This window comes from Podarcis liolepis (assembly GCF_965112155.1).
Source record: "Podarcis liolepis genome assembly, chromosome: 2".
NCBI lineage: Eukaryota > Metazoa > Chordata > Lepidosauria > Squamata > Lacertidae > Podarcis > Podarcis liolepis.
Window position 1 is genome coordinate 97,036,020 of NC_139555.1, and position 27,769 is coordinate 97,063,788.

Below are 27,769 nucleotides of genomic sequence, written 5' to 3' on the forward strand. Positions count from 1 at the left end.
TGAAGTATTTATGTTCATGTGACACTTTACCTCCCCTCTACAGAAAAGTCACTGAACAAAAGTCTTGGTAAGATCATGGACAAGGCTGTAGGCTCAGTGATATCTGCTCTGCATGCAGGAGGTAGCGGGTTCAATCTTTGCTATAGCCAGGTAAGGCTGGGAAAGAGTCCTGGCTGAAACCCTGGAGAGCCTTCAATAGTCAGTGTAGACAATACTGAGTTAGAGGGACCAATGGTCTGATCTGGTATATTCTAATAATTAATTCAAATGCTTGTGAAAAGGACTAAACTATCAGAGCTGTGCACATGGGGAGGAAGCACATGGCTGAAGGCATCTTCTTGCCCATGAGGAGAGGAAATGGCTAGGCACATTCATGTCTCACTAAGCCATTGTTTAGAGCATGGGTAGGCAAACTAAGGCCCGGGGGCCAGATCAGGCCCCATCGCCTTCTAAATCCGGCCCGTGGATGGTCCGGGGATCAGCGTGTTTTTACATGAGTAGAATGTGTCCTTTTATTTAAAATGCACCTCTGGGTTATTTGTGAGGCATAGGAATATAGTCTGGCCCCCCACAAGGTCTGAGTGACAGGGGACCGGCCCCCTGCTAAAAAAGTTTGCTGACCCCTGGTTTAGAGTGATGTCTGAGCGCGAGCAAAGACCTTAAAGTTAAGACATGGAACACAATGCTGCCAGCAGACAACTCCTTTGACTGAACAAATCTTACATATTTTAATAGACTTCTGCATATTTTTCTGTCTTTTTAAACTTACCTTTAAGTTTTAACGTTTTTAATTATTTTTGCTGCATTACTGAAGCAAGAATCATAGCACAAAATTCAGAGAAGTTCTGTAGTCTCTCGCACTATGTTCCACACATGAGTTTGGGGTGTGTGACTAAGTTTGGTTCACTTTGATATGTGAACTAAATTAAATCCTTGCGTATCCATTATGCCTTTCCATGAAATGCTGCTCAATATGGCTAATTGTAAAATGTCAAACATTCAAAACATGCCGATGTGAATCAATATTCCAGGAAATCCAACTTAATTAAAGAGAGGTCTCTAATGTCACCCCTTGCGCTTATTCTATTTTATACAAACCTTAGGAGTCCACTTTTCCGCATGAGCATTACTAATGACTGTACGTAAATCGCATTTTGGCTGATTCTGCTTTTTCTTTAGACTCCCTCCACTGGAAAAAATACTACACCTGTGATTTTTGCCATTTATATATAGAATGGGAAGATGGATAATACACCTGCATTAACAATGCAAGTGACTCTGGCGTAAGTTGTTTCAGCAATTATTAGATATATTTATTTCAGAAATATGAGGCTCTGATTTTCCTGATCACATCCTCAAGATTTTTGTTCTGGGTGATTGCTCCTGAGTAATCCATTTGGAAATGGCCATCTTAATCATTTAGTCCTTGTGGAGAATCAACAAAGTCCAAGATCAAATATTGCATATATGTAAGGTAAATATAAGAACCAGAAGGTGAAATGTAGTATTATTGTGATTATAACTGGGTAACAAGTGAGAGGTGAAACGGTTATCTCTAATTATAAGCTTAACTGTTACTTTTTATGGAAGTCTTTACGTGAGCAGCCTGCTGTTGCTACACTTAATAAGGAAAACCTTATAGGTCTTAGTGGTTCACAGGTAAGTCCTTGTCAATTTACATTTATACAAGATGGGGAAATACCCAAGTCAAGTTCTGATAGGCCAGACAATGAACATTCTGTTAGCTCTCACTGGCACATAAATATAGGCCAATACACTGGCAGATACAGTTGTACCTTGGAAGTCGAACGGAATCCATTCTGGAAGTCTGTTTGACTTCCAAAATGTTCAGAAACCAAAGCGCGGCTTCTGATTGGCTGCAGGAAGGTCCTGCAGCCAATCAGAAGCCACGGAAGCCCCGCTGGACATTTGGGTGCCAAAGAACGTTTGAAAAGCAGAACACTCACTTCTGGGTTTGCGGTGTTCGGGAGCCAAAAAGTCCAAGTACCAAGACGTTCAGGATCCAAGGTACGAGTGAATAGAGGAGGTAGAAGGCCTTTGGTCAGGGTCCTCTGACTCATTCCTCCCATGACTCATTCCTTGTTGTAGATGAGCTACATAGACTCATTTTATAATCTTGGCTATACAGTGGTACCTCAGGTTAAGTACTTAATTTGTTCCAGAGGTCCGTTCTTAACCTGAAACTGTTCTTAACCTGAAGCACCACTTTAGCTAATGGGGCCTCCTGCTGCTGCCGCGCCACCGGAGCACGATTTCTGTTCTCATCCTGAAGCAAAGTTCTTAACCTGAGGTATTATTTCTGGGTTAGCGGAGTCTGTAACCTGAAGCGTATGTAACCTGAAGCGTATGTAACCTGAGGTACCACTGTATGTAACTGCATCACCGTTTTTAATTTTGCTTTTTAACACAGGATACACTCCCGGTATAGTTCTGTTACTGTTTGCATGGTTATGTGATTAATTTGTACATACGTTCATGATAAATTGCTACAAAATTATAAATAAATAAATAAATAAATTGACACTCCCAACTGCCACAGAATAACAAAGCTAATCATAAGGTAAATCAATTTGTTGGACATCTGCTTTATTAATGCACACATACTAACACCCATCATTTTTTAATTATGGCATTTAGCAGTAACTAAAGCTCTCTGGGCGGTATGTGAAAAGGATCTAGGGATCTTAGTGGACCACAGGCTTAACCTGACTACACAGTGTGATGCAGCAACAAAAAAAAGCTAATGCTATTCTAGGTTGCGTCAACAGCAATATAGCATCCAGATCGCACCGCTCTATTCTGCTTTTTGAGTACTGTGTCCAGTTCTGGACACCACAAGTTAAGGATATCAACAAGCTGGAATGTGTACAGAGGAGGGCGCCCAAGAAGATAAAAGACCTGGAAACCAAGCCTTATGAGGAACGATTGAGGGAACTGGGTATGTTTAGCCTGGAAAAGAGGAGACTGAGAGGAGATATGATAGCCATCTTCAAGTATGTCTAGGATTGTCACATGGAAGAGGGACTCAAACCAATGGATACAAGCATTGGTCACATTTTGTGAATCTAAGTTTGGCCTCATTGAGGGGCAGTATTTCAATATGAGTAGGAAAATAAGAGTACCCCTAAACATATTTTTAGGGAAAAAGCACTGGATACAAGTTACAAGAAAGGAGATTCTGACTAAACACCAGGAGGAACTGTCTAATGGTAAGAGCTTTCTGGCAGTGAAATGGACTCTCTCAGAAGGTGGGGGAGTCTCCTTTCATGGAGGTTTCTAAGCAGGCCATCTGTACTGGATGCCTAGTTGAGATTTCTGCATTGCAAGGGGTTGGACTAGATGACCCTCAGGAGCCCTTCCAATCAATTCTGTGATTCTATGAATCAATTAAAAACTCATTCAAAACCACCATTCCCAAAAATCATACATCAACTGCAGCAGAATAATCCTATAAAACAATAAACCGTATCAAAACAGAGATTAACACACAAAGTCAGCAACAATGGTATGTTTTAAAACATAACCCAACATCCCGTATTGATTCAGTATCTGATGAGTGTTTGGGTGGTTCTGTTAGTCTTCAGGGTGTCATGCTTGGACAAGTATTAACTGAAACTCAAACATCTGGAAGCATTAGATGTTACACCACTTGCAAAATAAATAGTTATTAATTTCTATTTAAATCAAGCTTGCTGAAGTTTTAGATTTCCTCAGAAGATAGCTTGTGCCAAAAGAAGTTGGTAGGGAGTACAAACTAATAATCTTATGGAACAAGAGATGATCTCTTGCAATTGTTTTTATTCATTACTTTACACCACCCATGCAATTTACAACTCCCTTAGGGCAAGTAACATTCCACTTTCTCGCTAGCTCTGTTCCTTTACCGCAAGTTACCTGCAGCAGACTATCCCCTGTTACTATAGTCACTGCAATGTCTCATTTACTAATCTCTTTAAAGACCTGGTGTGATTTAAAAGGAGATGCACAGTTGTTAAAGGGCTATCTACACTATTTTTTACTAATTGTTTTATCTGCCAATCTTCTGGGGAGCAAGAATAGGGAATACAACAGAGGGGATTGGCAGGGGGAGGGAGAACGCCATGGTTCTGCATTGCAATTTATGAAACATAGCATCTATGGCAGGGGCGCCATCTCACCCTCAGGATTGTAGGTGCCCACCACTGCAACGTGGACATGCGATGTCACACACATACACAGGCTTGCACGGTAATTTACAGGCATGTGCACATGACATCACACATCCGCAACAGTGGCTCCTCTTCCTCCTATCCACAGCCAGCGAGGCCCCCTTTTCCGTGGAGAGGAGCTCTGCCTCTGCGCCACACCCCACAGAAACTGACTGAACTGCTTCTCTCTCAGATGCCGCACCGCTGTTGTCTGCTAGCTTTTTTCATTGACTTTGTGGATGCCCGCCCCCACAATTATATTATTGCGGGTGCCCAAGCACCCACAGCCCCCTGGAGTTGGCTCCTATGATCTACGGTAACAGATACGGTGAAGGGAGTCCAGTGGAAGTTGGGAAGAAAAGATGAGACAGCAGAAGAGACTGGCAGAGAACAAGGGGCCAATATCCCTGTCATACAAGTTTCAGGCACCAGTGCTGATTTTAAAGGAACCGTAATACCACAGTGATGTAGCAATTGCTATTAGTGCCACAGGTACTGTATCAGAAGTGCAAATTTTATGGGTTTGTTTTTATGCTCCATAATACAGTGCTTCTTGAAGCAACACAGGACTAATGTCACTTAATACCGCACTGTGTTTAATACTAACACAAATGGCTTGAGTTAGAGTTGAGCAGCAAGGTAGATGAGATAAACAAGTTTGCCGATGGCACCTAATTGTGGTTAAACAAAATGGATTGTGAGGTGCTACAAGCAAGTGTAAACTAATGCACTTTGGGGCAAAAAACCCCACCCCACCCCAATTTCATAGATACACTTAATGGGTTCTCAACTAACGGTGTCTGGGATTGTGGTGGATAAGTCAATGAAGATGCATGTCAGCTGTGAAAATGGCAAATCCCATCTTAAGACTCATTAGGAATGGGGTCAAAATTAAAACTGCCAATACCATAATGCCATTACACGAATCTGAGGTGCAAAGCATTGTTAGAGGCAGTAAGCCTCTGAATACCATTTGCTGCAAACTTCCGAGGCCATATCCCATAGTGGTTTAACAATCAATACAGTGGTACCCCGCAAGACGAACGCCTCGCGAGACGAAAAACTCGCAAAACGAAAGGTTTTTTCGTTTTCGAGTTGCCTCGCAAGACGAATTTCCCTATGGGCTTGCTTCGCAAAACGAAGCTTGCCCCGGGGACAGCGGATCTTCTCCTTGAAGCAAGGGGCCGCGGGGAGATAGCGATCTCCCTGCAGCCCCTTGCTGCAAAAGACCGGGGGAAGCGGGGAAGCGAAGCGCTTCGCTTCCCGCTTCCCCCGCACCTCTTCTAAAGCAAGGGGCTGGGGGGAGATAGCGATCTCCCCGCAGCCCCTTGCAGCAAAAGATGTCGGGGGAAGCGGGAAGCGAAGCGCTTCGCTTCCCGCTTCCCCCGCACCTCTTCTAAAGCAAGGGGCTGGGGGGAGATAGCGATCTCCCCGCAGCCCCTTGCAGCAAAAGATGTCGGGGGAAGCGGGAAGCGAAGCGCTTCGCTTCCCGCTTCCCCCGCACCTCTTCTAAAGCAAGGGGCTGGGGGGAGATAGCGATCTCCCCCCAGCCCCTTGCAGCGAAAGATGTCGGGGGAAGCGGGAAGCGAAGCGCTTCGCTTCCCGCTTCCCCCGCACCTCTTCTAAAGCAAGGGGCTGGGGGGAGATAGCGATCTCCCCCCAGCCCCTTGCAGCGAAAGATGTCGGGGGAAGCGGGAAGCGAAGCGCTTCGCTTCCCGCTTCCCCCGCACCTCTTCTAAAGCAAGGGGCTGGGGGGAGATAGCGATCTCCCCCCAGCCCCTTGCAGCAAAAGACGTCGGGGGAAGCGGGAAGCGAAGCGCTTCGCTTCCCGCTTCCCCCGCACCTCTTCTAAAGCAAGGGGCTGGGGGGAGATAGCGATCTCCCCCCAGCCCCTTGCAGCAAAAGACGTCGGGGGAAGCGGCGAAGCGAAGCGCTTCGCTTCCCGCTTCCCCCGACATCTTTCGCTGCAAGGGGCTGGGGGGAGATCGCTATCTCCCCCCAGCCCCTTGCTTTAGAAGAGGTGCGGGGGAAGCGGGAAGCGAAGCGCTTCGCTTCCCGCTTCCCCCGACGTCTTTTGCTGCAAGGGGCTGGGGGGAGATCGCTATCTCCCCCCAGCCCCTTGCTTTAGAAGAGGTGCGGGGGAAGCGGGAAGCGAAGCGCTTCGCTTCCCCGCTTCCCCCGACGTCTTTTGCTGCAAGGGGCTGGGGGGAGATCGCTATCTCCCCCCAGCCCCTTGCTTTAGAAGAGGTGCGGGGGAAGCGGGAAGCGAAGCGCTTCGCTTCCCCGCTTCCCCCGACGTCTTTTGCTGCAAGGGGCTGGGGGGAGATCGCTATCTCCCCCCAGCCCCTTGCTTTAGAAGAGGTGCGGGGGAAGCGGGAAGCGAAGCGCTTCGCTTCCCGCTTCCCCCGACATCTTTTGCTGCAAGCGGCTGAAGGGAGATCGCTTCTCCCGGTGCTCCGAAGCCGGGCGGGGGGCATGGGACACCTCCCGCCGCAGCGGGGACACCTTTTGAAGGCAGGCGGGGGGGGGGCAAAGACTTTGGCCCCCCGCCCGCCTTCAGAAGAGGTCCAGTCGGTTTCCCTAGGAACGCATTAATTGATTTTCAATGCATTCCTATGGGAAACCGTGCATCGCAAGACGAAAAAACCGCAAGACGAAGAGAATTGCGGAACGAATTAATTTCGTCTTGCGAGGCACCACTGTACTTCTTCCCAGAGAACTCTGAAAATTGTGGCTGTGTAAGGGGAACAAGCATTTCCTAACTCCTCTCAGCACACTTAACAGACTATCGCAGGCTTCCTCAACCTTGGTCCTCCAGATGTTTTGAGACTTCAATTCCCATGATCCCTGATCACTGGTCCTGCTAGCTAGGGATCATGGGAGTTGTAGGCCAAAAACATCTGGAGGGCCGAGGTGGAGGAAGCCTGGACTATAGCTTCCAGAAATGTTCAAGGGAAGCAGACTCTTAAAGTGGCGTCATAGTGCTTTAAATGTAAAATGTGCGAATGTGGCCTCAGCATCAGCTGGTAAAAAGAAAGAAAGAAAATAAAGCCCTGAATACACACATAATATTTAGCGAGTGGATTAACATGTCATTAGCACATCCCATAGCTGTGAATTAACATTCAGATGTTTAGGAATCTTTCTTTGAGATTCCTCAGTCCCTGTTCCACATCCTGTTCAAACATGTACTGTTGCCAAAGTTAACTTTGACCGAGTCAGCTTTATGAAAATTAAAACATGTTCCTTAGAGGAAAACAAGCAAATTAAAAAATTCTACAGCACGGACTCCTGTTTCTAGTAATGATGGGAGGTTAGTTTGTTCAGCCTGTGCCATGCCTGTGCATTTTAAGCTGTTTTGCAGAAATATGGGGAAATGAAAACATTTCTGCTACTATCCCACCGAAATCTACCTTTCTGTGATTTAAGTCCCTTAGATGTAGTCCTGTCCTTGGGCGCAACAGATATTTTATTTTACTTTTGCTCCCTTATATTTAGCAGACCTCCTCTTACCATTTTCCATTCTGCAGGTGAAACATAGCCAGTTATATCATTCTATTTACTTATGTAATAATGTTTCTTCACCACTTGCATTAGAAAAAAATCTCAAAGTAATCCACATGGGACGTTGCCAGTGCATGGATCACTGTGGACAAACTCTCCCTGCCCAGGAAAGGGCATGGTTGGTGCACCAGCCACAGGTGGTACGGTAACTGGCATTCTTGGAAACAAGGCCATTTATGCCTCAAGTGGCATCTTATTTATCCCTTCAATTTGGGTTGATCCTAACGGCAAGATATTCTTTTTAACTGCTAAAGGGAATAAACCAAACCCACACATCAATATTTTTTCATACATACAAGGGCAAATGTATACATACAAACTTTTGTTTCTAAACAGATGTTTCATATGTTTGCAGAAATACTTTTTCCTGTGTGGTAGTGAAACTTTCTACCGGTGCCCTCAATAAAGCACAAACTACCTATTTGTTAGGGATGAGAATTATTATTATTTTCTTACAAAGCACTGTGGGCCCTGAGCTAACATTTCAGGGTAGGGGCAATGCAAAATAGAGGTGGTGCCACATTTTCTCTCTCTCTCTCTCTCTCTCTCTCTCTCTCTCTCTCTCTCACACACACACACACACACACACACACACACACACATTTACAGAGGCACAGACACCCAACATCTACAGCACTAGAAGTCCCCCCCCCATACCTTATTTCCAAAGGAAGGTGATCTCAGCCAATAGAAACCTCAGCATATGGGGAGAGAGGGATGAATCCTTCCCCATTCAGCTGCATCTCCACAAAGCCTGCCTCCCCAAGAGGTGATTTTTGGAAGGAAGTTGCAGTACATGAGGTGGGGAGAGTTAACCCTCCACCCCCTCATGTGTTGTGATTCCCCCACCGCCCCACAAGTTCTCCCTTCTCTAGCAATTAGGCTTGAAAAAAGGTCCATCATCTATTCTTCCAGATGATAGCTTCATAGAATCTGGTGGATATTACTTACTTCATAGACCTGTAAGTAGCACAGATTTGCCATCACAAACATTGCCATTAACCAGCTGCCAGATCTATTGAAAAAAATCCTCGCATGCATAGGAAAGCAGAAACACAAAATACAGAATGCTGGGATATAAAGGAAAGGCCTGCTTTAAGGATTGCCGCTCTAATTTCCAAACTCGGTATACAACTCTTTCCTAACTTACCCTGAGAAGCCATTCTTTGAATCCAGCAAGGAAGCCTTCACTCTGACCCTGTGGTTCTGTTTCCAATGGCCCAATTCCAGCATCTGCACTGTAAAGTCTCACTAAGCACTAGCTTCCACTAACTGTCTGCTCTCGCTCCTACTGCCCACCCCTTAACCTCTGTTACTATAAGAGAGAACTTCTGCAAAACGAAAATAGATGACTAATGCATGCTGCTTTACAACCACAACAAAAAAACTCAGAAAACTCAGTGCTAGTAATTGTCCTTCATTCTTACAATTAGCAGACCCTCCAAGTGTCCCTGTTTTCCAGGGACGTCCCTGATTTAAAGAAGCCATCCTGGTTTTTGATTTTATCCCAGAATGTCCCACTTTTCCTTAAGATGTCCCTATTTTTGTTGGAGAAACGCTGGAGGGTATGGAGTTATTCAACCCCCGAGCCATCTGAAGCAATCCTGTATAGGGGAGGTTTTAAAAAAATTGTTTAATGTTTTATTATGTTTTTTATATATGTTGGAAACCGTCCAGAGTACCTGGGGCAACCCAGTAAGATGTGTGGGGGTATAAATAGTAAAATTATCATTATGGAATGGGACGTCCCTATTTTCGTGGGAGAAATGTTGGAGGGTATGCATTAGACCTCAAAATATTCTTTTCAAAAGCACAAAGCCTTATCTATTTGATCCTTGGCCAAAGAAAGACTCGGAAACCCATATTAACAAAATAGTAAACCACATCATATTTTTCAAAATGCCATTTCAGCTTTGGTGCATCGTTCTGTAATGCAAAATATCAGGTGTGCAAGTATGATTTTTTTTTAAAAAAAGAACTAATTCAATATACTGTTTTTACCATTTTAAAAGCAGAGGTAATGCAGTGCAAACGTCTTCCTGTAAAAGGGCCTAACTACTTTCCTCCAATCCTACTTAATACAATTTCCCTCCCCCCCCACTCTCCCCCCCCCCAAATAAGCCCTCTATAAGACAGCAGTGCTTGCATATACCATACTGCTTGGTTTGCATCCTGGAAGTGTTTGAAAATAAGCAGATCATCATTGGACATTTATCCGCTTCAGCTGCAACAAAACATGTCTCTCCCATATAGCCACAGCAGGTGCTACAACCTTTCAACAGTTTGACTTCACCCCCAATGGCGGACTCCTCCACTGTCTCCTGAGTCAGATGGATGCCAACACATCTAACCATACATAACTCATAAAAGTATCACTAATATCTGTAGAGAAACACAGGCTTAATATTTCCTGTTTGATTCACAGCTTTAACTTTTGTGAATTTTTTGTGCTTGTTTCAGGTTGCAAACGCACCCACGTTTTTAGCAGAATTTTGAAATAATTTCTGCTGCTTGCCATGCATCCGCACTCAGTGACCACAAATTGCTCTTTAAAGTCCCCCAATGCTGGAAAAGCAAAAATAAGTCAGAATTTGGGGATTTGTCACAATCATGTTTTAAAGGAAACGTGCCACCTGTATGCACAAACTGCTCCCACCCCTGATTTTGACCACAACCTAATTGAAGAAGAGGGATGTGCTTTTAACAAAAGTGGCTCTGCTTCCTGATGTGTTATAGGAAGACTGGAGGGGGAAATGCAGAAAAGGAACGGGCTCTCTAAACATCTGTGTGTGTTCAAAGTGATGGATGAAATGAGAATGTAAGGATGAGAGACACTGGAAAACCATGAGCAAAGCTCTCTTCACACAAAAGCAGAGTGTGATTCATGCAGCGCGACAGACTTTTCAGTAAATGCACTCTGATTGTCCGGTTACGATAATTTGCAGAAATGTGGCTTATAAGTCTAAAGTTTAAATGCTTGGCCAGGATGCTACCTCAGCTCTGTTCTAGAGAGCTCACCTCTTCGAGAGGAAACCTGTAATGAGGCCATACTGAAGTCCTGGTTTGCCATACCAAACAAAAAACAGGCATGGCTGCTTCAGATGAAGAAGTAGAATGGTTTTTTGGAAGATGAACATATCCAATTTAAAAAACATTTTTTTCTTTTATTTTCCACCAACCTGACTATTGATTCCCCTAGGTGCCTGAGTAGCCTGCTGCTGTTGTACTTGAACTCCCATATGCCAAATGGGGAGGGGGCAGGCAGAATTGTAGTCCTATCAAATCTGGAGGACACCGCTTTGGCTACCTTTGCCATAGGTGATTTTAAAGGTGATTTCGACTGCATCAGACCAACACGGCTACCTACCTGAATTTAAAGGTCATGATCATTGTTACCATGCTTACGAGTCACTGGGATGGGGTGGGGTTATTTCCTAAACAGCAGGGGATCTCTGGAGGGTGGGAATTGAACCAGTGGCTTCAAGTAACAAGAGAGGAGGTTCAGACTAAACATCAGGTAAACCTTTCTGACAGTAAGAGCTGTTTGACAGTGGAATGGATTCCCTCGGAAAGTGGTGGACTTTCCTTCATTGGAAGTTCTTCAGCAGAGGTTGGGTGGTCATCTGTCATGGATGCTTTAGCTGAGATTCCTGCCTTGCAGGGGGTTGGAATGGATGCCCTATCAACCATGCAATTCCATGATTCTACGAAAAAGCATTTCCCTCCACCCCAAGCACTCTCAAAAAGTTGGCTGCTCACCAAGGGCAATAGTATATACCAGGCATGTCCAACAGGTAGATCGTGATCTTCTGGTAAAGGTAAAGGGATCCCTGATCGTTAAGACCAGTCGCGGACGACTCTGGGGTTGCAGCGCTCATCTCGCTTTACTGGCCGAGGGAGCTGGCGCTTGTCCACAGACAGCTTCTGGGTCATGTGGCCAGCATGACTAAGCCGCTTCTGGCGAACCAGAGCAGCGCACGGAAACGCCGTTTATCTTCCCGCTGGAGTGGTACCTATTTATCTACTTGAACTTTGACGTGCTAGGTTAGCAGGAGCAGGGACTGAACAACGGGAGCTCCTGGTAAATCTCAGGCCCCTCAGTGATTTCCTCACCCCCACAGCCAAAAAGGAACAAAACTCAACAACTTTGGCCTCCTAAAAGAAGCTCAACAATTTTGGTCCATCCAACAACAATGGGCAGATCACTGCCAGTTTTTTTTATAGTGTGAGTAGATCACACTATAGATTGCGAGTTGGATGTACCTGGTATATACTATTAAGATCCTTAATTCTTGTGAAACAAAAGACATGGCTTCATTTGGTGTTCATGATTAATTTCCCATTAAACTACACATTAGATGCAAAGATGTACAATGGCAGCTGAACAGCCCTTTTTACTATCAGGGAAACGGCTTAGAATGGGATGGTTGGAAGAAGAGAAGTAGATGGATAAATACTAACATGTCCTCAAGTTCTCAGCCACTTCCTTACACAGAAGTTTTTCCAACAGTAAAGTGGCCATTAAGCAACTATTAGGTGTATTTACATATAACATGTAGCACAATCCAATCCATTAAAAACCTGTCCTTTTTGCATACGGCATTTAATTATAAAAAGGAAAGCATGCATTGTAACTAGGTAATAGCTTCTAAAGTCGGCACGGATGAACCAGCCTGTCTCCAATCTATGTATCACTTTCACATGTCTTCACCGTTAAGTCCATCCCAACCCTTTTTCTACATATATGTGTGTGTGTATTTAATCTGCACAAAAATATCATTATGAATTTAAAGATGCATGTCAGTCTCAACACATGCCTTTCTAAATGCACTTTGAGCCATGTCAGAGCATTCACACCACAAAGCTCTAGTCTGCATTAGTCTGGAAGGTGCAGGTCGGTTTATATCAGGATTCACATTCTAAGCTTATGCTGAAATGAATGTTCTACCTCCTTGTTATATAAAAAATGATTAATCTAGGCTCAAACCGGGGCTTAAATGTGTCTCAAAGTTCATTTGATGATCATATCCTGAGTTTGGGAAACTGGTAATACTGAGAGATCCTCTGACCAAATGCATTGTGCACACCCAACACCCCCATTAAGATTAAGGGCCAAGGCTTCCACAACATGGCTCCAATAAATGCTACTACTATGTTTTTATTTTTTAGGGAAAGAAAAAAGAAAACAAAAACTCTAAGTACGTATATCATTCATACGGGTTTCATACTTCCAAGCCAGGGAGAGAACTTACTAGCCTCCAATATACAAAATTTACAAAATTCCCCATGAAGGGGCTGGGCACCCACAAATTTCAGTGCCAGGGCCAAGTTGGCACCCTTGCCCATCTCCCTTTCCGTAGCAAAGCAAGAGTACATTGTAGATGGGGACTTGCATTCCTCTATTCACCTCCCAGCTAGGAGAACCAATTAGAAAAGGAGTATTACTAGGAGCGAGAAGTCTCTTCTCTTTTGTAATTCCTGAGGTGGTGGTGGTGGTGGTGGTGGGAAATCACTCTTGCTGTATATTCTCTTGCTGCAACCCGACTGCTTCAGACCAACAGAGTTTTCAGGCCTTTAAAAATCCCCTTCAGAACTGTTAGAACCTAAAACTAAGATTTTGTCAAAAATGTATAACTTGCTGTTGAAATGGAATACTCAGGATGAAATGGTGAAATCTGCTATGATTAAATGGGCACAAGATGTTGGACATAACATTATGTTTGCTGACTGGGAACAATTGTGGACTACAGGTATGACGTTTACGGCATGTAATGCCTTGAGAGAGAATATTATGAAAATGATTTACAGGTGGTACATGACCCCAGTCAAGCTTGCAAAAATCTATCATTTGCCCGACAATAAATGTTGGAAATGTAAAGAAACTGAAGGTACATTCTTTCACCTTTGGTGGACGTGCCCAAGGATTAAGACTTTCTGGGAAATGATATATAATGAACTGAAAAAGGTATTTAAATATACCTTCTTGAAGAAACCAGAGGCCTTCCTCCTGGGCATAGTCGGCCAATTGGTGCCAAAGAAGGATAGAACTTTTTTTATGTACGCTACAACAGCAGCAAGAATACTCATTGCAAAGTATTGGAAGACACAAGATTTACCCACTCTGGAAGAATGGCAGATGAAGCTGATGGACTATATGGAACTGGCAGAAATGACTGGCAGAATCCGAGACCAGGGAGAAGAGTCGGTGGAAGAAGATTGGAAGAAATTTAAAGACTATCTACAGAAATATTGTAAAATTAATGAATGTTAGAATGATGTTGGATAGAAATTAAGTGGTTTCCAGCTGTAATGCTTTAAGGGAATATGAAAAATGGGTTGTTAATAGGGAAAAAAATCTTAATGAATATCTTATTTTTAAAAAAAATCCCCTTCACCTCCTTTAGCATGACTAACCATGAAGAATCTCAGCTCTCCCTCAAAACCAAGACCTGGCTTCTTAAAATTAATTGCCATGGTTGCTCATTTGAAGCATGTGGGAATTTCCTCAACCCAGAAATAGCTGCAGGCCCCCCAATATACACCTAGTGCTTCTCTACCCACAAAGGGGACCCCCATTCACCTCTACATACATAGTGCAGACCACAATACTGAAATTAATTGCAGCTTTGGTGCTGTAAGAAAAAAAGTGATGCTTAAATGAACAGGACAACCTGCATGCACGTTTTGAGGATGCACTGTCTAGATCAGGCATAGGCAAACTCGGCCCTCCAGATGTTTTGGGACTACAACTCCCATCATCCCTAGCTAACAGGGATGATGGGAGTTGTAGTCCCAAAACATCTGGAGGGCCGAGTTTGCCTATGCCTGGTCTAGATCAGCCTGTTTCAGAACTTCTGTGCTCGTTGGACTAGCTGATCCACTTCAAAACCCCTGGTGTTCTTCGATCCATCAATTTCACAGAACTGCCTCTTCCCGTCAACACATACCTTCCAAATTATGAGAATCCTTAAATCCTACATACTTCACAAAGCGTGCAAAAGCAAATAAGTTATGCTACATGAACAAAAGCACATAAAATGCCCCAAACAGTTACCATTTTGTTTTGTGCGTGGCATGTTTGGTTCACAGGATTTTGGATTTTTGTTTTTTAAAAAAACAGACTTGGCTGTTCCAACACAGAACATGATATTTTGAATCAACTGTTGATGCTAGCCAAAGGAAGCATCCGCTAGCTAAGAATGAATAAAATAGTATTGTATGTGGAAAATGACCAGAACATAAGCAATTTTATAGGCTCTAAGGAAAAACACAAAACCCTGATGTGCTCAACATTCTTAAGCGTACACATTTCCAGCAAAATATAAATGTTTGATGTTGTGTCATTTTAAAAGGAGAGTTTAAAAGCAATTGCACTATAAGTACGCCTAACACTGATTCATTATCTGCCCATTTTGTTACTCATACTATCTGTACAGGACCACTGTGGAAAGCGTTTGCTTCTAAAAACAGAACAAGTCAACAGCAAGGATGCGGTCAGATTACATGCAACTCAAAATAAAGGGAGGAAAAGGAATATTTTGCTCATGGCTCACATCAGAAATCTGCCATGGGCTGGAGAGACAATATGTACGAATTTGCATTTTTGGTTTAGTTTACCATTTTATTTTATTTTTGGTAACCCAAACTTAAGGTTTGGTTTATAAATATTTCCCCCCATAAATACAGCAGATATCTGACAATAATTGGTGAACATGCTGCCATCATATGTGGTGGCCTACGGAGGCACACTTGATTGTCTCTCGAGACAGATTGATGCCAACAACCACTAGGTGATAGAAAGAAGAAACCTCCCATTTTTGCAGTCCCGTCAGGCATCAAAAACAGGAGGCTTACTGAGCCTCTCACAAACTGCAATATTGCATATAAATATGTGTATATCAGGAGCAATTGACACTAAAATGCTGAAGAATTTTTATGGGGATTTTTTTTTAAGGTAAACTGATATGGAAATGTGGAGAACTGAATTTAAGACTGGAAAAATGAGAGATTGAGAGAAACTGAAATGGACAGATTTGCCCATCTCTGTGCACAGAGGAAATAAGGCATAGGGATGTAAAAGGCAGAAGTGATTCAGCAATAAAGTGGGGGAACTCCATTCATGAGAAACCATGAAATAGAAGAGAAAGCCAATACTAAGAAGTGGACTTGAAAGGGCAATAACAGTGCAGTGCGGCTGGCCATGAAGGTCATGAAGTCCAAAACATAAATGTGTTTCAAATTAGGTGAACAATACTTGAGTCTACAGGCTTTAAATGGTCATTCACTTTCTCAACTCCTTCCTACAACAGAGAGTTATTCACTAAAATTATGAGGCCTACAGAACATTTCTGCCACATTACCACTGTTTGTACCAAGACATATTTAGGCAACCACTTAAGGAGAGGGAGACAGAGGGCTGGAAAACGCATTACAGTGGTACCTTGGTTCTCAAACTTAACCCGTTCCAGAAGTCCGTTCCAAAACCAAAGCGTTCCAAAACCAAAGTGCGCTTTCCCACAGAAAGTAATGCAAAATGGATTAATCCGTTCCAGACTTTTAAAAACAACCCCTAAAACAGCAATTTAACATAATTTTTACTACCTAACGAGACCATTGATCCATAAAATGAAAGCAATGAACAATGTACTGCAATCACACAATCCATCAATCAGTAGCTGAACATAAAAGCTATACACGAGCATGCTGGATCAAGGTCGATGGGCCATAGAGTCCAGCATCTTTGTTCTTACAGCAGCTGAACAGGTGGCTATGGCAAGCATGCAATAGCGCTCTGCCCTTCCCAGCAACTGGCATTCAGAACCACAATGGAGGTAGAATGTAGCCCCAGGTTTAGAAGCCACAGAATCCCTCCCTGAATTTGTCTATTCCTCTTTGAAAGCCATTCAAGTTGGCGGCCATTGTGGTCTCTCGTGGGAATACGCACTGTGTGAATAAGTACTTTTCATCCACCTGTCCTGGATCTCCCAACATCCCAGCTTCATTGAATGTCCCCAAGTTCTTATGTTATGAGACGGGGGATGAGGGGACTTTCTCCTATTTATGCCATGCATAATTTTATATATACCTTTCTCGTGTTGCTTCATACTTGCCTTTTCTCCAAGCTAAAAAGTCCCAAACATGGTAACCTTTCCTCAAAGGGGAGTTGGCTCCATCCCTTTGGCCGGTTTGATTGCCCTTTTCCAACTCCACAATATCCTTTTTGAAGGTGTGGCAACCAGAACTGTACATGGCATTCTAAGTGTTCTCTGTAGCCAGCGGCATTTATCACGCATGCTGAGATCATAGGTGGCTCCATTCCCTGAAGGGCTACCGCCATGTTAGTTTTTCTAAGATGAAGTGCCTGACACACTGCATGCTGGGGAATCTACCATGGCAGGTGTCTGCCTCAAACAGAGCCAAGCTCATAATAACAAGCACTGCCCCCCATAGAACCACATCAGTGGGGAGAAGGCGTCTGGTGGTGGAGGCAGCAATAGAAGCGCAATACCATACTGCATCTCTGATAGGTGCAAGGATCCCAATGGCATTGGGGCAGCACCTCCAGGGCGGGCCCTTCCAAGCCACTGGGGCCTCAGAGATATCCCAGTCATTCCATTGCAAAGCACCAGCCCTGCATGTTCTTACTCTTTCCTTAGGATTTATAAGTCAATGCATTTGAGGACAGGGCAGGTGTAAAATGGGATTTCTTAGGCAGCAGCAGATCATGCTAATGATTCATTTCATATTTTTATTTAATTTAATTTATCACACTGCATTGTTCATTTTAATGTGATCTTATTTTTTCTTTCATTTGCTCTTTGTTTTTAAAACTTCAGTGGGAGTCCTTTTGAGGAATGAAGAGTAAGACACCCCATAAACATGAACTACAAAGGAAGAAAGGAAGTATCAGGTCAGTAGCTTCCACGATAATCTCACTGTTGAAAAATTCCTTCAAGGGACAGACCTCCTTGTCAGGGGAAGAAGAAAAAAATTGAATGCACCAAGGTGGAATGGTGGAAGGTACTTAACCTACTTCAGTTTCTCTTTCAGAATGAAGTATGAGCTTGCACATCGGTGTATTTGCAAAACTCGTGGAAATACCCCACTTCCCCTCTGGAGCACAAACTGTTTCTTCATCTGACCCAGACTTTAAATAACCGCAACTTCTGTGGCTTTCACAAAATAACACTTCAGAAAAAGGCTTCTGTCTGAAGCCTTACAGGTGTGTAAATATACATGCATAGAACTCCCTCGGCGGACGATACAAAAACCCATTGACCGGGATTTGTGTACTCCTTGGTGGGAGCCCTACACACATGTAAGCGTAGGGCCGACTCCACAGTAATGCCGATCATGCATTGACTGAGGATATGGCTGAAACATGCATCAAATCTAGGTGAGAGGTTTGTGCAAGCCCCTTTACGTGTTTATACTACCCTCTTCATTATGACTTATGTTGTTCTCCCCAAAGGCTCAAGGCCTAGGACAATAGTTGCCATGGCGCCCTTGTGGGATTTGCCAGTTGGTCAGGGGTACCACAGGGAAGTCCTCCTTCTCTCAACATCTGTGTGAAGCTCAACAACTGTGGTGGTTTTCTAAGCGCAACAACTTTGGGGGTGTCAGGAATTTTACTTTTTGAAATATGGCAAGCCTAGCAGTATCATAGAAGTCCAGAGGAGAATGCTTGTTATGCTTTAGGACAGTGTTTCCCAACCTTTTTTGGGCAAAGGCACACTTGTTTGATGAAAAAAATCTCGCGGCACACCACCATTACAGCCCCGTGACGTCAGCGCGCAGCGTCACGCCGGGAGGGACGCACGAAAGTGAAAGTTTTCAATTTTTTTCCCTCCCCCTTGCCGGGGAACCTCCAAGCTTTGGGGGTGGGGGGGGAGGAGGCAGCAAAGCGAGGGACTGAGGGACGGCGGCAGCTGAGGCGGCGGCAGCTGTTGTGGTGGCGGCGATAGCGGGCGGAGGAGGGGGCGGCGGCGGGGCCGAGGTGGCCGACGGTGGCAGGGGAGGCGGCGGCGGGTGGAGCAGGAGGGCGGCCGAGGCCGGTGAGGGAGTAGGGTTGCCCGGGGCTTGAGGAGCCGTCGCCGGGAGTTGCTGCTGCTGTTGTTGCTGCTGCTGCCCGGACATGCCGGCCTCCTCCTCGTCCGCTGTCTCGCGCTCCTCCCTTTTGCACGCGCTGCCCCGCCGCCGCCCCATTGGCTGGGTCCTGTCAGCTGATCCTGTGTTATTTCCTGTGTGTGTGTGTGTGTGTGTGAGGGGAGAATGGAGAGAGAAACCTCGGCACCACCACCGCGGAGCCGCCCCCGGCTCGACGCGGATCCTCGCCGCCGCCGCCTCTCACCGCCCGACTCACCCGCCTCCCTCCCACGGCACACCAGCCAGCGTCTCACAGCACACTAGTGTGCCGCGGAACACCGGTTGGGAAACACTGCTTTAGGATTACAGCTACCAGAGCTTAGGCCTTGTATGAAATAATACACAGTGGTACCTTGGTTTACAACCATAATCCATTCCATAGGTCCGGTTGTAAACCAAAACACGTTGTAACCCAAGGCGCGCTTTCGCCAATGGGGCCTCCCCCCCAAAAATTGGTTGTAATACCCCAAAAGTGGGTTGTAATCCAAAAAAAGGAACACACACATCCGGGTTTGACGTGGTTGTAATCCAAAGCAATTGTAATCCAAAGCGGTTGCAAACCAAGGTACCACTATATTTCCATAGGTTCCAGGTGGAGTTCTGGCAATCACCAGTATAAATAAAAAATTCCACAATTTATTGAGGGGGTGAAAACCCTTGAAGATGGGGGAACGCATGCCCTTCAGCACTGGCCATTTACAAATGAAGAGAAGTGGCTTGAGGTGGGGGGTTATGGGGCAGCAACAGAGGAAGCTGTGTAAACTGGAGAATTTCACCAGCATCTCAAGTAAATGCCTAGAGTCAGGGCCACCACACGACACTTTGGCACTTGAGGCGAACCACAAAATGGTGCCCCCATCCCCTTTCAGAGACGGAGGTGTGATTGAAGATCTACATCTGGAACAAGAGAAGAATAAAAATCTACATTGGGATCTGCCGTCCCTGTGGATTTTGCCGCCTTGAGGTGGTTGCCTCTCCTTGCCTCATGGGTGGGCCAGTCCTGCCTAGAGTTCAAAAGATACCTGGAACTTCTTCAAGGCAGACATACATACAAAAGCAAAAAAAGGCATCAGACAGAGGCTTTAAAAACACATATAGGGCACTTTGATATAGGCATCGGCGGTTTCAGAAAACACAATTTCTAAAGAGTTCCATGAAAAATCTAGCACACAAGTGCAATTCATAACAGCACACAAGTCCCTGCCCACTTGGGTCCATGGTCTTTTCCATTCACAAAGAGGCACCACAGTATTTTGAAGCGCAAATAATCAAATTCTGATTCGACATTTCAAAACATTAGGAAAATAGGCCTAGCAAATGGTTTAGGAAACTGCCTCCCAAAATTAGTTTCACCCTTTTTGGAACGGGTGGGGAAATGAAAGGGAGGGCCAGCCCTGCAGTCACAAGAAAATAAAGAGTTCCATTCATGCTACAAAGCACATAAAACCGCCACCACTTGTTATCAAAGACGCCAGAATTTCAAAGCCATTTGTTTATTATTTAGGAGACTGCAACTTATAGGTGCTTTAAGGTCTGCACTCCCTATTGTTGTTGGGTTTTTGTTTTGTTTTTTGTTGTTTTTTACACAAATCAAGCTGCCAGATAAACTTCTTAGATTCTGCATACCCAAGCCTTTTTCCTATGTATTACATGAGCCAGTATACATAAAGGAGCGTCTCCACCCCCACTGTTCTGCCCGGACACTGAGGTCCAGCACCAAGGGTCTTCTGGCGGTTCCCTCACTGCGAGAAGCCAAGTTACAGGGAACCAGGCAGAGGGCCTTCTCGGTAGTGGCACCCGCCCTGTGGAACACCCTCCCATCAGATGCCAAAGAGAGGAACAACTACCAGACTTTTAGAAGTCATCTGAAGGCAGCCCTGTTTAGGGAAGCTTTTAATGTTTAACAGACTACTGTCTTTTAATACTTTGTTGGAAGCCACCCAGAGTGGCTGGGGAAACCCAGCCAGATGGGCGGAGTATAAATAATAAATTTATTATTATTATTATTATTATTATTATTATTATTATTATCCGCTTGGGTGGATTTTCAATTACTGAGTTTGATTCAGGGTAGTGTGAGAAAAATTCCACTCTTGCAATGGGGCTTTTCTAACACCCTGTGTTGTAACCACTTGCATCTCCTGAAAATCTGCCCTTGATGGGTACAGGGCCCCTCCAGAGTACTATGGAATTAATTAATTACGTTTATATACCAGCTTTATCTTCCAAGGAGCTCAGTGTGGTGTACATGGTTCTCCCCCCCCCCCCATTTATCCTCACTACAACCCTGTGAGGTAGGTTAGACTAACAGATGGTGTCGATTACGACCTGTGAGCTTCATGACTAAGTAAGGGAGTTCGAACCCTGGTCTTCCAGGTCATAGTCCAACACTCTAACCATTATGCAACACTGCTAGGGGATGCAGCACAAAAGGTGAATTTTCAGAATTTGCACACAAGGCACTTCTGGCTTATTATTCATTTGCTTATTGAATTTCTATACTACCCTTTACCTGAGGATCATACTGAGCGGTTTACAATATAAAAACACAAAAATACATAACATAGCAGCAAACAGAAGCAGTGACCAACCCCTGCTACACACGCACAGTTTAAAAGGCCATAGATTTATTACTATTTATTAAATCTCAGACCCTCAACATTTAATATGTATTTTACAAGATATGTTTATGTACATGTTGAATGCTGCAATCCATTAGAATTTGGGGGAATGCGTACATAGGGCTGTATCCAACAATGGACCCACAGAGTTTCACTTATGCAATAGACTTCCCCTTCCTCTTCCCTCTCCCTGCAGCCACCCCCCCCCCCGCAACTCCCAGAAGCATATTTTGAGGTTGCACAGGGGGCTACAGGGGAAAGGAAAGGAGGGGGAAGTTCTGTTGCACAAGCCGAAGTATGTTGCACAAGCAGAACGGCAGCATTAGGCGCAACTCATAGACACAAAAGTCCAAAATATGCACACAAGCAATCCCAGCTTCACAATCAGACATTCACATAAATAAATTCCCAAGATCCAGGAAATCTATGTAATACGGAATAATGGGATAGGGGAGAAGGAAATCATCGAAAGGCTACCCTATCCAGCTTGTCCAGGTTCCAAAATATCACATGCTCCATTGAAATGTAAGGAGGCTTTCACAAAACATCTAGCATCATCTTAAATATTAGGAGAAGGAAACCAGAACCCCATTCCCAATGATGTGTCAGTTGCTGGGGATCGTGAGCTGAGGGAGTGCTCTCGCACCCAGGCCCTGCTTCCCACAGGCAAGTGGTTTGCCACCAAGAGATCAGGACACTGGACTAGAGGGGCCTTTGGTCTGATCTAGCAGGGCTCTCTGTATGTTTTCACAGAGGAAATCGAAGCATAGACATACCAGGAACAAAAATTGCAACCAGTCCTCAGGCAGGTTCTTCCTCCTCTTCATCAATACCTTGTTCACAGCAAATATGTCTTCTTCCTGGGCTCTCCCTGTCCCTTTTCTTTCAAGCTGTAACTCTTGACTCTTGAACCTCAGCTGCTGATGTTCCCTGCCACCCTCGTCTTAAATTATCTCTCGTCTCGTTTGAGTCTCCCAAAGACAAGCGGTAGAGTATAAAACAGACATAAGACGCACAACAAGCAGCTTTAAAACAACTTTTCTAAAGATAAATTTAGCAAAAATAGATAAGAAATTGCTTTATCGCACGACATGATGGCTCCATCCATATAATCTCCCTCATCTTTTTTTTTCTGAGGAGGACAAATCACGCAAGTTGAGACATCCCACATACAAGCATCTGTAAATGGTAGAAATGGAGAGGTACATAACTGGGCAAGTGTTTGAACTAGTTGCAAGCTAGCAGTCAGCAACTATATGTGCAGACGATTCCGACTTCTCTGAGAAGACACTGGCTGTCTTGTCACTTGTTAAGGCTAGGCTGATAGCCCTTCTCCCAGCTTCAAAACACCACCAGACCTTTGGTTAGGTGCACAGTCTGTTCCAGTGGCAAGCACTGTTGGGCATCTGCTGAGATGCTGGCCAATTGCTGGGAGTTATAATGTTAGAAAACTGCAACCTGTGCTGCTAACAGAAGTAGTAGGACTCATGCAACACGTTGGCGACTAATATACAGACGATAATTACCAAAATGATTATACATTCTTTATTAATCTTCTGAGAAAAATACAAAACCTTATGCAAAGCCACAGAGACTTGCGAACTACCCAACCTAAGATGAACTTATAATGTCTGATTTCAATGGATCTTTCAAGTGCTTAACTCAGTCTTTTGTTTTCCTTATCTTTTTAGGTAAGTTCATGAAGATACCAACAAAAGGTAAGCTCGGTGTTGTTCACAATACCGAGAGACACTAGTGAAGTTGTAGAAGAAGAAGAAGAAGAAGAAGAAGAAGAAGAAGAAGAAGAAGAAGAAGAGGAGGAGGAGGAGGAGGAGTTTGGATTTGATATTCCGCTTTATCACTACCCGAAGGAGTCTCAAAGCGGCTAACAATCTCCTTTCCTTTCCTCCCCCACACCAAACACTCTGTGAGGTGAGTTGGGCTGAGAGACTTCAAAGAAGTGTGACTAGCCCAAGGTCACCCAGCAGCTGCATGTGGAGGAGCGGAGACGCAAACCCGGTTCACCAGATTACGAGTCTACCGCTCTTAACCACTACACCACACTGGAAGTTAATGAAGTTGTAGACAGGGTGCCGGTGTTTTGCACCTGTTTCGCCCTGGCAGTCCAAGTAATCGAGAGGCCACTGTTCTCCCCCGATGGGGCCCTTTTACTAGGTGTGATGGCCTGGGATTCGGACTCAGAGGCTGAACCTGAGGAATCCCAGCCTGCAAAGGAGTCCCCGCCTCCAGAACCAGCTGAGCCGGGGCTGGGGCCTGAGCCTACAGGGTCCTCACCTGTGCTGGATCCTCAGGTGCAGGCACCAACTGAGTCTGCTCTGGCCCCTGAGGTGATGGAGGACCCATTGCCTGCCGGTGCTCCACTCTCAGCCCCGTCAGGGGAAGGCGAGGTTGCCTCTGGATCCAGTAACCCTCCAACCTCTCCTGAGCTGCAGAGGCTCAGAGCAGAGAGGCGGAGGGAACTAAGTTCCCGCAGGAGGAGTGCTTGCCTCCAGGCCAGGAGAGGCAAGTCACCTGTGGACCGGGGCCGCCCTATGCCTCGGGGCAGATAAAAGCCAGCCAGCCCCAGTCACAGGTTGTGGGAGCAACATTGTTGGTAGCCTGTTCCTGCCTGCACCCTGTCCTGCTCTTCTGCCAGAGTTCCTGACCTCACCCGACTCCCTGTCTTGGGCCCCGCTTCAGCTTTGACGGACAGCCTCCATACCGTACCCTCGACCTTGGACTGGACTCGGACCTCACTGCACAGTTAGCCCTCGGGACCAGCACACTGGGGCTTGCAGGTACCACACTCCCAAGGTAGTTTTCCAGACTTCTTCAGTGGTCTAATCTCAAAGCCTTGATATGTATATTGATATTCAATTTCATAGAGAATACTATTTCTTGGCTTAAGCTTAAGAGACTGATTTGCTTAGCCTTTGCATAAGTTTTTGTATTTTTCTCAGAAGATTGATAAAGAATGTTTAATCATTTGGGGGATTATAATGCGGCTTTAATTGCTTAAAATGGTGAAGCCGTCTGGCTCAGGGCTCCACAGCACTTGTCAAAGACATATTTGGCAGCATGGCTCCTTGCCTCCATTTTGCTGTATAGCATGCGTGGGGAACCTCTTTGATTTAGACAGCCAGCTCCTTAACAGTCCCCGCCCCTGTGGGTCAACTTTGACAGGTGGGTGGGACAGCCCACCTATCAATCACTTGACGTCAGATGATTGTCAGCTAGAGCAGTGTTCCCCAACCCTGGGCCTCCAGCTATTTTTTGGACTACAATTCCCATCATCCTTGACCACTGGTCTTGCTAGCGAGGGATGATGGGAGTTGTAGTCCAAAAACAGCTGGAGGCCCAAGGTTGGGGAACACTGAGCTAGAGGAAGGCAACCAAAGTGTCTAAGGCGCTTGCTCAGAAGAAAAGTTGCTTGCTCAGCACTTCCCAAGGGCATCACAGCCAACTGGTTCTTGGCTGCTTAGAAAAAGTGCCCAGCATGGGGCTGGCAAAGCTACTTTCTTCAGGGATTGGCTGGAAAATCTGCCACACAGCGAATCCAGCAAGCTTGAACTCACCGCCCACGAGCTGATGGGTGCTGACTTCAACTCTGCTTTTCTGCAGGGATTGCTTTGTGATACAAGTTTCCCTGCCTTTCAGTGTTTCCCCTTTTTTTTTTTTTAGAGTAGCATCCAGCCGCATTTTTGTCACCCTGTATACAATTGATCTCGCATGGAAGCCTGCTTATAACAAGCAGACACCAGTACAATTAAAACATGACTCTGCAGCTGACCTACAATTATCGTGTGTGTGTGTGTGTGTGTGTGTGTGTGTGTGGCTGCCTCCTATTTATTGTCTCAATTTGTAAATATCTATCCAATTTGGACATTCCACACTTGGCAGTTATAGGAAATGAGTAGGGCAACAAATATGTAATAGGCTTGAAATAGTTGTGTGGCATGGTTTAAATGCCACATCATTCTGAAGCCATGTTTGGGGCATAGTTTCTGGCATTTTTCTCACTCAAACCATCACTGGTTTATATATATATTTATATATACGCAGTATGTGTTTTGTAGCAAAGCCCCTTAATATTGCTGTGTGGAAAGTCAACATTAGTTTATTACTTTCTGAACCGCGACAGCTTTCCTGAAAGTAGCCTTACCCATGCTGTTCAGTGATTTGTGCATAGTGAGGAGTGAAAAATTATTTCAACATTGTTTTTAGGATGGCATCCACCTACAACTTTGTCACCTTATGTAGCTTTTTATATATAATACTTTAATTTTAAATTACAATCCAATAATAGCCTCATTATAACAATACCAAATTATAATACAATTACTAATACCAATCATTCAAATACCAAATTTAGATGGCCCCCCATGTGCTAGATTTGATGGTTTGATGGTTTTCTTTATTTCTACGTTCCAAAATCTTATTAATTTCAATTACAATCCGGTCAAAATAATAATCCCTTATACAACAGCTTCAATATTAATAACTTCCATTTGTGTTGACACATTAAATGATTTATAGAACTGCAAATGAGGCACTCAAACTATATCCATGTTCTTCCTGTGTGTGGCAATTATTCTGTCTGTGATGTTTCTTCCTGTCCTTGTAAAATGTTACGCCTGTCTTTTCCCAGTTGTTGTTGTTGTTCTCTATCATGCCTTGGGTGGAGACCTTATGTAGAATTGATCCCACATGGCTGCCTTGTTGTAACTCATGGACTCACTCATTTTCTAAAGCACGTTCTGGATGTTCGCCAGTCTGCTACAACATCGAGGGAACAGGTGTGGCATCCATCACATGCCTTGAACTCTAGGCAGTTGTGTGGCTTGGGCCCAGAGGGAGAGGACCCCAAAAAACTGGAGCCAGAATTAGGGGGTGGATTTGTCTCAGACTCATGGCCTGCCCCACAGCAGTTAGATCTGGAAACCTGCCCAGCACTGGCTCATGAGAAATGAAAAGAGAGCCAACAGTAGCATCCTCCCACAAGTGTCACTACACTCATCAAAACAATGATGGGACGAGTGGACAAGAAAATTGGCTTCCAGGTGGAAAAATCAAAATTAGAAACAGAACTGTTAGAACCTAAAACTAAGATTTTGTCAAAGATGTATAACTTGCTGTTGAAATGGAATACTCAGGATGAAACGGTGAAATCTGCTATGGTTAAATGGGCACAAGATGTTGGACATAACATTATGTTTGCTGACTGGGAACAGTTGTGGACTACAGGTATGAAATTTACGGCATGTAATGCCCTAAGAGAGAATATTATGAAAATGATATACAGGTGGTACATGACCCCAGTCAAGCTCGCAAAAAAATATCATTTGCCCGATAATAAATGTTGGAAATGTAAAGAAAACGAAGGTACATTCTTTCACCTTTGGTGGACGTGCCCAAAGATTAAGGCTTTCTGGGAGATGATCTATAATGAAATGAAAAAGGTATTTAAATATACCTTTCTAAAGAAACCAGAGGCCTTTCTGTTGGGCATAGTCGGCCAATTGGTGCCAAAGAAGGATAGAACTTTCTTTATGTATGCCACAACAGCAGCAAGAATACTTATCGCAAAGTATTGGAAGACACAAGATCTACCCACCTTGGAAGAATGGCAGATGAAGGTGATGGACTACATGGAACTGGCAGAAATGACTGGCAGAATCCGAGACCAGGGAGAAGAGTCAGTGGAAGATGATTGGAAAAAATTTAAAGACTATTTACAGAAATATTGTAAAATTAATGAATGTTAGAATGATGTTGGATAGAAACTAAGTGGTTTCTAGCTGTAATGTTATAAGGGAATATGAAAAAATGGACTATTAATAGGTAAAAATCTAATGTTACAATACTTTAAGATTGAAGACTAGGATAAACAAAGAGGGGAGGGATTTGCTGAACTAACAAACTGAATTGGAATACAGAAAAGGGAGGCGTGAGGAGGTCCGGGAAATAAGCAAATGAAAGATAAGTGATTGAAAAACTGAATTGTTTTTAACTATTTTTATTTTGTATTTTTCTTTTTTCTTTTTTTCTTTTGTAATATTTTGAAAATCTTAATAAATATCTTTTATAAAAAAAAAACAATGATGGGACGAGAAGAGAGAGCGATGTTGGAGAAGCTGTCAGTGGTGTGCATGAATCTATGGGGCTCTCCCAACCTTGCCACCACCTTCCTCTACTCCATTCCCCTGCCTCTGCCCCTGCCCTATGAGCCAC

The 27,769-nt window shown here is 44.4% G+C and overlaps 1 protein-coding gene across 5 annotated transcripts in view; it reads right to left on the reverse strand.

The window, feature by feature from the left end:
- The window catches only part of MITF (melanocyte inducing transcription factor), a 146,156-nt gene that overhangs the window by 72,033 nt on the left and 46,354 nt on the right, over positions 1 to 27,769 (reverse strand). Inside the window, exon 1 of one of the 5 annotated variants that reach the window (XM_083492605.1) lies at positions 8,923 to 8,984. The exons of the other annotated variants lie outside the window; for them this stretch is intronic. The gene's annotated coding sequence lies outside the window, so the exon portion shown is untranslated. Of the gene's footprint in view, positions 1 to 8,922; positions 8,985 to 27,769 lie in introns of those variants that run through there. 5 annotated transcript variants of the gene reach the window in all.